The 15,068-nt window shown below is 37.4% G+C and overlaps 1 protein-coding gene across 1 annotated transcript in view; it reads left to right on the top strand.

The window, feature by feature from the left end:
• The window catches only part of LOC135077256 (uncharacterized), a 69,662-nt gene that overhangs the window by 49,798 nt on the left and 4,796 nt on the right, over nt 1-15,068 (top strand). The window lies entirely within an intron of this gene.

The raw sequence follows: 15,068 nt of genomic DNA, 5'->3' as shown, positions 1-15,068 counted from the left end.
TTCAGAAATTCCCCTATATTAATATCAAACGCTTTCCAGAATCCTCTCAATAGCGTATTGCGCAATCGAAGTTTCCGATAATTAATTAGTAAATAAACTAATTTAATTGAGAAGTGAAGTCAAAATTCGCGGAAATAATAACAAGCGACTGATACAACACTTTCCAGTGAAGATTTTTTCCGCGAAATCCATTTTGTTTGTTCGAGAAAGTTATTAAATACAACTTATTTATCTTAATTTAGAGTTGTATAACGCAATTTATGTATTTCCTGATATTACAGCTGTAGCTAGCCAGTATCTTGCTACGAGTGAAAGGATTTAATAAAGATCGGAATATACGGAAAAATGCAGGATATCCGGGAAATGACTGATTAGTCTTGCAGGATAAAAGTCATTAGAGTTATATTTGTAAAAATATGAATAGCATTATTGATTGCAAATTATTAATAACTAGCGATACGCCCCTGCTTCGCACTGGTATAATGTAACTTAAAAACCTTCCTCTTGAATCAATCTATTTTAAAAAACCGCATTAAAATCCATTGCGTGTTTTAAAGATCTAAGCATAGGGAAAGACAGACAGGAAAGCGAATTTGTTTTATAATATGTAGAGAAAAGATTGTTTTCTCCAAAGGTATACATGGTTCTGACAAACAGTCTTTAACTGGAAGCAAAACATATGAAGTGTCAACCTTCGAGAAATGTATCAAACAGTTTTCAAACATACAGCTCACGTGTGCGACGTCGGCCATATTGGCGCTTGCACGTGGTTAGGCCATTTGATAACAAAGTAATATACAAGTTATGGGTGTGAAACTCGTGTATAGTAGATAAAATAATCGATATGTACACAAGATGATCATCAATATCATCGGCCCACTCCCGTACTTTGCTGAAGTCTGAAAATGGTTGACAATCTATACTAATATTATAAATGCGAAAGTAACTCTGTCTGTCTGTCTTGCTTTCACGCCTAAACCACTGAACCGATTTTGATGAAATTTGGTATAGAGATAGTTTGAGTCCCAGGAAAGGACATAGGATAGTTTTTATCCCGGTTTTTGAAACAGGGACGCGCGCGATAAAATTTTTCTGTGACAGACAAAATTCCACGCGGGCGAGGCCAAGGGCGGAAAGCTATACAACTCACTTTATTCTACTCTCTAACTGACTTTACTATAGATTAAGCGCTTAGCTCAGTCAGTGAGATATGGGACCAGCACGAGAGGGGTGATTTTGACATAATTATGACGTGACAGAAACACCCTCCCGTGCTGCTCCCATAGCCTCAAGCACTGATTGAGCTATGTACTAGAACTCTATTGCCCGTTTTCACCATCAATCCCTAATATTTAAGTGACCCCTATGTAAACAAAATTCCTGTTATGTGTTACCATAGGGGTCACTTAAAAATTAGGGATTGATGGTGAAAACGGGCATAAGTCTCTTTATATCGTCGATCTATTTAACAATTCGACTAGAGTTCGTTTATTTATTTACGACTTCAAACACGAAAACACCGAAAAACAAACGGATTCCCAAAACACCCGCGGAAAGTCTCGCTGACCGTGATCGCTGTATTTGGCAGTGACATAGAGCGGGCCAGATTCTTCTTTTTCTTCTTTTCCCCATACCTTTTTTCCGTTATTTGGGATTTGCCCTCCTTGTTCTCAGGCGCCAGGGCAGTCAGTCCTGGGTTGTCGAAACATTTGTCTGGGCACGCTCTAAGACAAGCTCATCCTGGATAATCAGCCGCCTATATTAATACTAAACACTATCTTACGACCCGACTATGTACAAGATTAATTTTATTATCGATCTGAGATCTAACTGTTGGAATAGATTTGTTTACGAGTAAGAACACAAAAACAAACGGATTCCCAAAACACGTGTCAGCGGAAAGTCTCGCTGACCGTGATCGCTGTATTTATTTATAACTGGAGTGTGGCAGTGACATAGAACGGCCAGGTTCTTCTTTTTCTTCTTTTCCCCAGCCCTTTTCACGTTATTTGGGATCTGCTCTCCTTGTTCTGAGGCGCCAGGACAGTCTGTCCTGGGTTGTCGAAACATTTGTCAGGGCACGCTCTAAGTCAAGCTCATCCTGGATAAAATCAGCCGCCGATATTAATACTAAACTCTATCTTACTACCCGACTATGTACGAGATTCGTTTAACTATCGATCTACGATCTAACTGTTGGAATAGATTTGTTTACGAGTACCAACACAAAAACAAACGGATTCCCAAAACACGTGTCCGCGGAAAGTCTCGCTGACCGTGATCGCTGTATTTATTTATAACTGGAGTGTGGCAGTGACATAGAGCGGGCCGGGTTACGTAACCGTTTTTGCGGGGTTTCGCGGAGAACGTGACGCGGACTTTACGAAGAGTTGGTTTTTTATTTTACTTGCTTAGGTAAAAGTAACCTTCTTCTTGTCGTGTCGACAACAAACCTACACAGCGACAGCCCAAAACTGCCACAAGAATGGCGTTGTCAGTAGCCTTCGTTAATACTTCCTGCGTGTAGTTGTTTGGGCACGCTGGGCACGACATCATGTGCTTCGTCGACTGGGGAACAAAACCACACTTGCACTCTAAGTTTGAGCCATCCAAGAATCCTCACCTGAACAGATTGTCCTTACTACGGCCGACCTGCGTCCGAAGTCTATTTAAAGATTTCCAGGTAGGCCAGGGGAGCTCATGTCCAGACGGACGACTCTCAGACATAGGGACAAAAGGGCAAGAAAGATCAGCTCTCTTACGCCACAACCAAGGTCACATAAGTAACCTTATGTGACCTTGTTATTAGCTTGATTTTTCGACGGAATTATATTAGGATAATGCCAGGGGATAACACCGGGGGTACTATCAGTATTATCGACTAAAGTAGTAGGCTTAGCGATAACAGCGTGTTAATTAATTTCCGTGTTCACTTATCATGATACGCGATTTAAAGGCTCAAAGGGGTGGGACTATTCCAGCACATCCACCACTGCAACTTTTGAGGAGCCACGATTTACAGCTCAACGCCTAATCAGTGGAGTTCTTCCATAATTCTCGGGACTCCTATGTTCTTTTGATTAATTTCGTTGCGGGTCCAATGACAGTTTTACTTTTCCCCGGGACAAACTTGACCTTCATTGGTTGGGTTTTTATACAATCGGAGTAAGATCCAAATAAGGGGGCGTCCATAAATTACGTGAGACTTTTAGGGGGGGGAGGGGGTCAACGAAAACCTCACTAAATCTCACGTGGGGGAGAGGGGGGGTCTCGGAAAATATCACGTAATTTTTCCCGCAAGAGATAGAGTAAAATTGCCAGAAAACTGGGTTATTGAAGTAAAAAAAATGATTTTTTTTATGATGATAATGACAATTTATTCTAAACCGTCTAATCAAATTAAACTAAAAATGGCTCCATCTGCATTTGTGAACACTAAAGATGCAGAATAAATGTCGAAATTAAAAAAAAACGTCATCGGCATCGCTATTGCGTAAAAAATTGGCCAAGTGCGTGTTATGCCACGCGCAGTGTAGGGTTCCGTAGTTGTCTGTCGTTACCACAATATATTTCAGAAGCAAGCAATTACTTCATCTAAAGTCACTTTTCATATTTTCTTCTAAGGAATTTTTACTGGTTAAGAAATTGTATAAATACATGAGTCAAATGACTATTACTCTTAAACTAAGTAATGTATCTTAACCGTTATAGTTTTCCTTGAAAAAAATCATCCCCACTTTACATGCAGGGGAGCTACCCTAGAATATTTTTTTTCAAAATTTTATTTTACCGTTTTGTCGGCATGATTAATATACATACATACCTTCACAAAATTACAGCTCCCCAGTGCCAATAGTTTCCAAGCGAAACCTCGGACAGACAGACAGACATATCGAAACTATAAGGGTTCCTTGTCAGGACTACGGAACCCTAAAAAATGACATTACATACGTATGAAAACATTATTGTATTCGTAGTTAAAGTAACCAATAGTCAAATTTGACAGATGTCAAATGACAAGTGGTTGCTTGTCTTACTAAACGACGGAAAGCTACGGAACCCTGCACTGCGCGTGGCACGACACTGGGTTACTGATTTTTTCATATAAATCTAATAGACTCGAAGCATAGACATTTAAAATAGGCATTTTATTAAATATCACGTGAGATTAGGGGGGGTGGGGGAGGGGGTCAGGCAAAATCTCATCAAATCTCACCAAGGGGGGCGGGGGGGTTGAAAAATGGCCAAAATTGTCTCACGTAATTTATGGACGCCCCCTAATGTCGACTCCAGCCATAACCTTTCAGTATCGTTCAGTTTCTAATTCCAGCTTCCAGTATGCATTCATATTGTGATATTTAGAGATCATATTCTTGCAGTGGTCGTGATAACAGAACAATTGATACCTATAGATGTAAAGCTTGTTGTGTAACCAACCACCTAGATTGGAGCATGACTTAGTAAGGTCAAATGTACTCGTAATATCTTATATCAGTGCTAACTTATAATTTTGATTGTTACAACCTTGCGGTGTCCATCTTCTGCAACATACCACGAGTGCAATCTGCTCACGTCAGTCTACTATTTATTAATTAATATTAATTAATTTCTTCATTATCCATTAAACGTTCCGATACTGGTCTTTCTCCATTATTCACTTGGCCTGACTGTCGCTCATCTACTTGCGGATTCAAATTCTTTCTGTAGACAAAATTTGTTACTTTGTGTCATTTTATTTATACCCAGTCATGAAGGTTTCTGTATGAATTTACCTTCTACATATATTTTTAGATCACTTTTCCGTTAGCTAGGTATTTACAATATTTACAAGCTCATGAATTGGAGGCTATATTCCGCGCGATATAAGTAAGAAGTTAATAATATTTGTAGTATTTCAGTTCCACATTTATATTTAGATCAAAAAAGCTTCTTCAGTTGATGTCAGGTCAGCTGTCTTCGCCCGCCTAATTTTGTCGCGGACGCCGTCTATTTTTGTCCCGCTCGTAAACATTGCGATGATCGTCGGTGCACTGAATATAATAAGACTAATCTGACTTTGAAAATACTCTGCGATCAATGAATATGAACCTAATGACATTTTTGCTGTCCGTGTTAGTTACAAGATACCTGATATCTATTGGTCAGTAATTTATTGCATTTTTCTTTTCTTGATAAGCAAAGATAAATGTATGATCTGTAGAAGAATGAGATTTTAACTCACCACTTTCTACGTATTAATTTTTTGTTAGCAGTAAATGCAATTAATTGCATCTATTAAGCATCAGTTTTTTCTGAATTTAAATGATCTCAATAATTAATTATTCCGAAACTGATATGACAAGCGAAAGTGGAACCACAGACTGTAGACTGTTTCACCTACATTGTGGTGTATCAGCTTACTGTACTGGTTGATGGGTAATTCTTGACATTTATACATGGCTTATCTCTCGACTTAGGTCGAAAGTGACCAACAATATTCGGAAATCTACGCGATACTGGATTGGACTTAACTAGTTAGCGCTACCGCTACTACTAATTGAAAGTGAAAACTCAATGGTATTTAACAAATTTTCTGCTTTAACTCATTAGGTTAAACTTATATGCTATAATATTTATAATGGCAGAAGGAACTGCAAGAAGGAACCAATTCAAGGCAGTAATGCAATGGTACTACTCATACACGCTGAGTTTTATTTTGGTGTGTGGTTTCTTTATAGAACTTGAAACGTTGGCTTCTTTTTTTTCTTTAATAGACCAAGCTTGAATATTGTCCGTATGCATTATAAAATAAACTAAGGCTGAGTAGCACCATCTCACTTTAACGTTGACACAAACGTCAAAAATCTGTCAAACTCCATACAAAAAGCACCGGTTATTGTCAAAGTTACGGTCAAAGTAAGTTGATGCAACTCAGCCTAAGTTACGAACTTATTTTTGTGATTTAATTATCAAAAAAAGAGGTACAATTTCTAACACACATCATGATCCTTGTATGTAACGCCTACTAAATTCTGTGACAGTGTATGAAAGTCTGTTACAGTTTTATTATAGTGTGTAACGTGAGCGGGCTAACAAGGCGGACATTAGCCGAGGGTTTGCGTCAGGTTGCGTTGTCATTCCGTCAGTGTCGCGCGCTGTTTTGTCGATCGCGACGACGCTTGCCCTGAATAGGAATGAACGTTGATGTACTGATGATGTACTAGCCCAGGGTTTCTAAAAGTGATTCGCCATTCGGCGGCAGGGGATTCGCGACAAGATATACGTAATGGTAGCTTGATAACTGGCAGGCACATAAGGCACATGCGGCACACATGGTGACCTTATAAAAACCTTATTTTCATCAATAATCAATTTTGTTATTTTCTTTGGTGGGATTTAATTAGGGGTTCGCTCTCACCTAGAAACTTTGACAGGGGTTCGTGGAGCCGAAAGTTTGAGAAACCCTGTACTAGCCTATGCCCACAGCTTATAGTATAAAGGACACTCAAGAACTTTCAACTTCAAATGTCCCGTTTAAAAAAATACGAGCACAAATAGTTATTTTTTTTTATCACTGAAAAGTAAACCTATGATCACTATGATGTAGGGTGGACGGCCCTTCAAGACCCTTCTTTCTTCTTTTAGGTAACATCTTTGTACAAAAAATCATCAAATCGTGACCGTTAAAATTATTTTGGTTATTTTATATCGACTGTTAACGGGTTAAATGGAGTTGTTTGTTTGGATTTCTGGACGCGCTATATTATTATATCGCGTTTATTAAACTTTCTGAAACGGACTAAAGGTACTTACACAATATGAGCTTTAATCTTTAGGAAGCCTGATTCTAATTTTATAATATCACAGCACTCCAAGATCCTTGAAACGAGATTTTTTTTATGTGACAGGAGGCAAACGAGCAGACGGATCGGAGAATAGCCGAAGGTGTTTATTGACGATTATTATTTATAACTATTCATCACAACATTGTATTCTTTCCACATTCATACTTTTTGACATTCCATTGTATGTTAAACATACTAGCTTTCAATACCGACTCAACTGAATAAACATTGTGACACTGGTGTTTATTAATTAATTAGTTAAACAAAAACAAAATCCATGGTCATTCAGCTACCTCTTATAGCAAGTACTAAACTCCTGCCTGTCGAAAAGTTAAACAGACTAATATCAAAGTTTTTTCTATGCTCATATTATGTACCTACGTTTTTAAACGTATAGAAATGCACAGTCGACGTGACATCAGACTAAATGTTTTGAAAAATCACACCTGTAGCGGTTATCACGCCATTTTATAGATTTTACCCATACATTTTGACGTCGATAAAGTATATCACGGCGCGCATCCTAGCCCGGCTGGTCTGTTGGAACTACATAAGATTCCATAGTGCTAGTAGGTTTAGGCATTACATGCATCTAGGTACGTAAGATTCTTACAGTGTTTTTCTCTATTATGTTGTGCCGTCTGCGTCCGTACTGCGTTCGTGTAGGTAGGTAAATAAATTGTGTTTTGACAACATAAAACCGCACAGCTACGTTACATACACGATGAGCTCCGTTGACGTATTTTAGTGACATTCCACTGAAAATCGAATACCTCTGGCATTTCTCCTCGTATAAATAGCTTGTTGTAACCTTTAATAATGAAATGTTACATTGTTATGTACTGACGTCAAAGATTTTGCTGAGAAAATGTAGTTGGATATTGCTGGGCTTATTAATTAACAATGAGGACGCAATTAAATTAACGAACGCATCCCACCTGGCCAGCGTTGAAAGTGTATTAAGTCAAATCCTCATTTTACATCTGGCAAATTAGTGAGAGTCGTTCCAGGAGACTAAATAATGAAGGATGCGATTAAACCTTATAAACGACCGTTGAACACTTGTTTAAATTGTCATTTAGTATGGAAATGTCATTTTAAACCAATGTTCAACGTGTTTGACTTTTTTGTAATAAGGCCCTTTATGTCTTAAGATTAAGACGTTATTTCGCAGAAAGTTTGGATTAAAAAGCATTAAATTTTCCCTGCGTGATCGAATCAGAAATGAGGAGATCCGCAGGAGAACCAAAATGACCGACATAGCTCGCAGAATTGCTAAAATCAAGTGGCAGTGGGCGGGGCACACATAGCTTGTAGAGACGATGGCCTGATGAAAGTTGGGGCAGAAAATATTTCGAGTGGCAACCAAGGGCTGGAAGTCGTAGCGTGGGCAGGCCTCCTACTAGGTGGACCGAAGATCTGGTAAAGGTCACGGGAAGAACCTGGATGCGGGCAGCGCATGACCGTTCATTGTCGAAAACCTTGGGGGAGGCCTTTTTTCAGCAGTGGACGTCATTTGGCTGACACGAACGAACGATTAAATAAATGATTATGATTACATTTATCATTATGCAGACTTTTCTCTGTCTGAAAAGTTCAAAGTTCACGAGAATTACTTCCATCCGATAGCTCAACAGCTATGAAGCGACTGAAATGGGTAAATTAAAATCCATGTTCCATTTGCGTCTCAGTGATTTAATCCCACTCTAAATTCTTTAACTATTCGGCCCACATTTTAGTCCCTTTTCGTCCCTATTATTCAGTTCTGTCCCTACATATTAATTGTGTTATTAAAGTAAAGCAATTTTGGTGGAAAACTAGTATTTTAAAATTAATTTATCCTAATAAATTCTTCTTGAAGAATTTGAAGCATCATATCTCATAAAACGTGACTTTGATCGAACCACAGTGCCCTAGCCCCTAACTCAATGTTTTGAAGCAACTAGGAAGGTATGGTCCGAATCATGAAACAAAATTGAAACGTCACTTGTCTCATCAGAGACTGCACATTGACTAAACCAGTGTGCGTTTGAAGTTTGAACTCATCTTTGAAGCAACAAAGTATTCAATTGAGTATCTTACATACAGCTCATTAAAAAGTGGGCCGAATCTTGAAACGAAATCGAAACGAGACGAAAAAATGCAGTTTTTAACGTGGGCCGATAGCGGAATGAATTCAAAATAGAGGTCCAAAGCAGGGATGTTATGTATATCCGTTACCGTAACCGAAACCACAGAATACATAATAGTAGCAACAGAAATTACACTCCTTAAAAACCGAAACCGATTATAAAAGTTTCTGATAGTTTCGGATAAAGGCAGAATCTAAATCTTAATGTTTTTTAATATTTGTTACTTGTCTGGCATTCCCTGGCACCATCTAATATCGCAGCCTGTTTTACCTTTATCATAGGTGTCGTTATAGTACACGCTTAGATTAATAAAGCCTAGATAGATAGTCAGTGCACGAAAGGTGAGGCAGTTTTTAGGGAGCCGGCACGGCTCACCCGTAAACGTCACATGAACTGTCAAAGTGAAAAATTGGTAAACACGTCCGACGAATTTTAATTAATTAAAATGGTTTGTGCTGTGAAAGGGTGTCTAAAATACATCAGAAAAACGAAAGAAAGTGACCAGTGTTACATTTCATAAGTAAGTACTACAATGGACATGGCGCACAATTTTTGTTGAAGATGCCAAAAAAAACTACAAAAAATTAGAATGAATACTGTATTTTTACTTTTTTGATATCTTTAAAAATGACTGAAATATTCAAGCTCAAAGTGCGCTCTTCCGCTAGGAGCGATTTTCCGCGCGGATTTAGAAAATGTGACGTAGTAACATGAAAAGCTGTATGTAAGATATTATCTGTGTGCAATGGTTAGAATGGTTAGTAGGGGAGCCGAAGCGGGGATTTCGGGACTTACTAAAGAGTGGCAGACTAACATACAAGGAAATACTTTGTACCTGGTTGATTACCTTTAAGTATGAATTTTTGATATAAAACGGCATTAGTTCTTATAAATGCCTATCACCCAAAAAATACCTCAATTAAGCCCAAATTTGAGACCGCAGCCAAACTTTGAGTGACGATGGAAACTAGCCTAGATGGAGGTCACATGAAATTGAACTTCTGCTTCTTCATTGATAAAGACTTATCATTTACCATACCCTATCATTTTGTATTCCATTTTCAAGTCACTTTTTTTTCGCTTACTGTTTAAACAAAACGTGGGATTTTTTTAAATCTCAGGTCTTTTGAACGCACATCTGAACGATGTCTGGTTTTAATTTCTTCAGTTACTCCGTGACCATGGCGCTTGCAACAGTGCCGAAATATTGGAAACTCAAAACTAAGGTACATGGTAGCAATCCCGTCAGTAATATACTCAACATCAAATAAACCGCACCTTCCGCGACGCGAACTTTAACGATTTTCTTCTGACACAATCATGGTGCCCCAACAATATTGGTGTTATTTGAAAGCCCAATAAATATCCTTAAAGAAAAACACATTTAATTTCTTAATAAATGATTAACATATACCATAAATGTGACTTAAAAAAATACCTCATTTTGGGCCCACCTATGGGATCAATTAGACCAATTTTTATGGTTATAAAACCAAATAATGATCACACGTGTCCTCTTTAACAGATGGATAGCGATTAATCCCAACATAACAGTTTTATAGCCATAAAAGTTGGCTCTAGCGTAACTACCTATTTTTTTAAGAAATGACTCTGGATCCTTCTAAAGACACATTTTTGGGGTAAAATCCTTTCCTTTAATGAAATGAAGGTTAGAACTAGGCTTTTAAATGGTGCCAATATTGGTGGAAAGTGGGGATGCATACGTTTGAAAATGCTTGTCGCGGGAGGTGCGATTTATTTGATGTCGAGTGTATAATAGGAAAATGTCTTGAAAAGTAAGTAAATCGTATATTACTTTATGTAACTAATTTTATTATGTATCATACTTATAACTAATCACTTCATTCAGAACTAGAAAACGATTCCAAGGATTCCACTTTTCTTCAATGATGATCAAGATAAAGAGTTATTTATTATACATAAATTGCTCTTCCACCATTTCAATTATTCTATCTTACATCTTACTTGATGAAATCTTTTTCAATTTTATTTACATGGTCATAACATTTTCACCATTCCTCTGCACCAATTTGTGAGGTACACCTGAAACCCCCGATAAAGCAGCTATTATAAGAATAATATTAAAAAAAAACCTCCTTCTGACGCAGTTAGGTAATAAACTAAATGTATCCAATTTCACTCCAACTTACTGTCAACTCAACGACGCGCTTTAAAATCAAAGATTGACTTCGAATTATGCCTTATTTTACAATACACGTTGAAAACAATATGACTTGCTTGAGCTTTTTCGACTTTTTAACAAAAATAACAAATAGGCATGAAGAGATTACAAAATTTCTGCAGCGACTGACAGTTCACTTGATTTACGTTGACAGGTGACAATAAAGCCATAGACATTTGCCATATGAAAGACACACTTTTCCAATATTTTTGTTTGCCATGAGTTTCTGGTACACCTATACCTATCATTTAATGAAAAGATAAACTAAATTTTTTCAGCACAACGAAAATCTGCTTTGGCGCGTAGCAATGCAACGTGACAACTACAGTTCGGACTTCTTTATGCGTCCACTACACATAAAATAAAATTCGAATTATCGCACATTTTTTCTTTTTAATTCTAATTCAGTAAATAATGTTTTTGAAACATTCATTCAAAATTAAAAAGTTATTATCATATGACAGAACTTATAACCAGACTATGTACATTGAATAAAATATTTTTCTTTTTATCATCAAGCTTAGCAGTCTAATAAGTTACTGTGACACTCGAGTTAATCCACATTCAGCACCATAGCCTCCCCTTCTACAAGGCCCTCTACAAATGTCAAAACGTCACTTAACCCTTTTAGCACCAGTTCTTTTGTTTTTGAGAAGATGTACCCAAATTTTTATATTAATTTATTATTATCTGCCCCAATGGCCATCGTCTCTACGAGCTATGTGTCCCGCCCACTGCCACTTGATTTTAGCAATTCTGCGTGCTATGTCGGTCACTTTGGTTCTCCTGCGGATCTCCTCATTTCTGATTCGATCACGCAGGGAAACCCCGAGCATAGCCCGCTCCATTACCCTTTGGGTGACCTTGAGCCTTCTTATGAGGCCCATAGTAAGCGACCACGTTTCAGAACCTTAAACTTTCCTATTTATTTCACGACTAGCTTTTGCCTGCGGCTTCACCCGCGTGATATCAAGTGTCACAGATCGGCATAAATTATAGCCTATATGTTAATCTGGGTTACAAACAATAATATTGTACAGTTTCAACAAAATCCGTTGAGTACTTTTTGCGTGAAAGAGTAACAAACCTGAGACACAGGAATCTTCCTAGTTCAGGTATCAACCCACCAACATTCTTACTTTTTGTTTTTCCTGATTGTTTGTTATCATAATATTATCTGTTATGTTGGTGAGAAATAAACATTACTTTACTTTATTTTAAACTTCCAGACATCCAAACTTTCGCATTTATATAATAGTAGGATACAATTATGTAATGTATAAACAAACAAGACAAAAAAAAATGTATACTTCAGCAACGCGAATTTTTTTATACTTCAGCATATTTAGGACACCCGGCAGCGTGTCCTGCCATGATCAAAGAAAAAAGAACTCGCAATTTAGCAGGTACATTAATTTGACTGTTTCACAACTCTAAATCTATTTAACCTACATTACATGAAATTTATCACATTTCTCAAAGCTTCTTAGCTTGTCTATGTCCCAAAAATTATAAAATGAAAAAAGTAGTTGTCAAAAACCTTTTTTAAGGCGGATTTTTTTCAATAAGGCTGGCGCGCGCGCGGCTATAAACGAGGTCACAAAATTCGGAAAGAACATAGCGAAATCTATTTATTCACCAATTTTCAAAAATTCCGGAAAACTTTCCAAGTAAAATTAACAAATAACTGGACTATTTACTCGTTATTAAGCACAGAGACACAAACTTGGTTATTTTTCCAGAAAATTTATATTAAAGTGCATAAATGTAAAAATGGCTTCATAGTGCACAAAATTGGCAATAGGTGGCATAATAATGGTTACTTTTATAGCGCCTAGTTTGAAATGTGATTGATCGATGACAACTAACAACAGTTGTCAGTTAGGTAAAATTTTATTTTAGTTGGAAAAAGACAAAAAGTGGTAAATGGGTTAACGTGCGGGGGCTGCAAAATCATGTTGTGACGTCACGCGCGAATATTGGAAATTTTTAAAAATTTTAAAAAGTCCGTAAACTTCTCGAGGCTCTATCTTCGGTAATACTGGATGGATTGAGGTGAAATAAAAACTAGTGTAATGTGTGTGATCTAAACTTTAAATTAAGTCATAATTTAACTTAATATTACAACTTATGCGTGTTGTCCATTCGACGCGTATTTTGCTTGAATTTGGCTTTCAAAAATTAAATACGGGAATGATACCAGTAACAAGAAAATTTATTTCCCAATTGTTCGCCGTACAAATACACTTCCTTTTTTATGAAATCGAGACTTATAAGTCGATTTATCTTATTGTTATTAGGTAGGTACTTTGAATTCAATAAATAAGTAAGTACATGATGCGTTTTGTTTTTGTTAATTATAAAATAATGAAAAACGTATTAAAAATTTCCCTACTTTCGGGAAAATCGCCTTCACTGTCTACACTCCCCAAAAAAATTGACACTAATGACATAAGATTTTTGCCTCACTCTTGACGAAGCGTTTGTATGAAGACTATCCATCTAGGTTTTATTAATCTAAGAGTACACGTATAAAGTGGCTATGTGGGTCGCGCGGTATCTTGCTATTTGAATTTTACATTTTTTAAATTCTAATATCCGTAACCGTAACCAGTATAATATTATTCTAATATCCGTAACCGTATCCATAAGCGAAACTTTATATCCTCAACATCCCTGGTCCAAAGCACAACAAATAGTGACGTCAGTCGACGCCGGTCCGCTGCACCGCGCGCGCGTGGTCCGCCCTAGCCGGGTCCACGTGTTGCATATCGATTGGACTCCGGGACGCTTGCAGTTACTGTAACCGTGTTAAGGGAAACTTTTCAATTTGACCTTGACGCGTGCATTCAGTTAATGTCAGAGATTTGTGGATAAGGTCAAGGGTCAAGCATGTTTCCGATTCAGGTTCGCTCGAAACACTTTTTGTTGTATAAGCGCAGTAATAGATACTGGAATTTTTCTGATAATATTGATGCTGCTCTATGTAATGTAGTGATTTGAGTAAGCTTGTATGATGTCAAAGTTAACTGTTTAGGATACTATAACACTTCAGTCTCCGTTTGGATTCACTTTTTACTGTAATATGTATTTACAAAATGCCACTATTTGCGCAGTTACTTTGGTCTAACGTAGTCTACGTTATCTTTTGCTATAGAAACGTTATTTTTATCCGACCTAACCTTACAAACCTTCACAGGTTAGTTCAGTCAAACGAACGCATCTTTAAGATAATCGTTTGTTTTATCGATAAAGTAATCGTTAAAATTGACAACTTGACAAGATTTACCGCATGTATTTAACTTAAAATAAACTTGGCAACTCCCTTTTGTTGTGAATCTCTCTCTCCAATGAATTATCTCCAGGTCGCCGAAGATTCTCTTCGCAACTCTTGGTCTGTAATTCAGCAAGTCGGACGCTTGGCGTTCATCCAATGCGGGCTTATTGTGCTCTCTCACGTGCAACTTGTGGGGCACAGACGATTCGCTTGCGCCAAATTTCATAACTTTAAGCAAACCTTTTAGGTGCTTATTACTTTAAGTATGGCAAAGATTTATCACAGTGAATTCAGTTGTATTGTAAGCCATTAAATCACAAAAACACAGAGTTTTCGGATAAATCCAGTTTATTTTGTAACCTATTATTGGTACCGTTGGATAGAGCTCGTGAAGCACTTTCAGGATCAGTAACCAGTTTTTGGATATCTTGTATAGTTTATAAATAATCGAATGAGATCACTTATCGTTTCCTCCCTGTATAGCCAGCGCCAATCATATTCCATATTATAATTCAGGGCTAAATTTCATTTATCAATCTTATCGTATTCGCGTATCTTGCTATAATCGCAACATGGGTCCCTCCCTTGCCTTGACGTCAATTTATCAGTCAAGAGCTACCGTACTTAGGAAC

Source organism: Ostrinia nubilalis, chromosome 13 (assembly GCF_963855985.1).
Source record: "Ostrinia nubilalis chromosome 13, ilOstNubi1.1, whole genome shotgun sequence".
NCBI lineage: Eukaryota > Metazoa > Arthropoda > Insecta > Lepidoptera > Crambidae > Ostrinia > Ostrinia nubilalis.
This window is presented reverse-complemented; position numbering and strand designations above follow the sequence as displayed.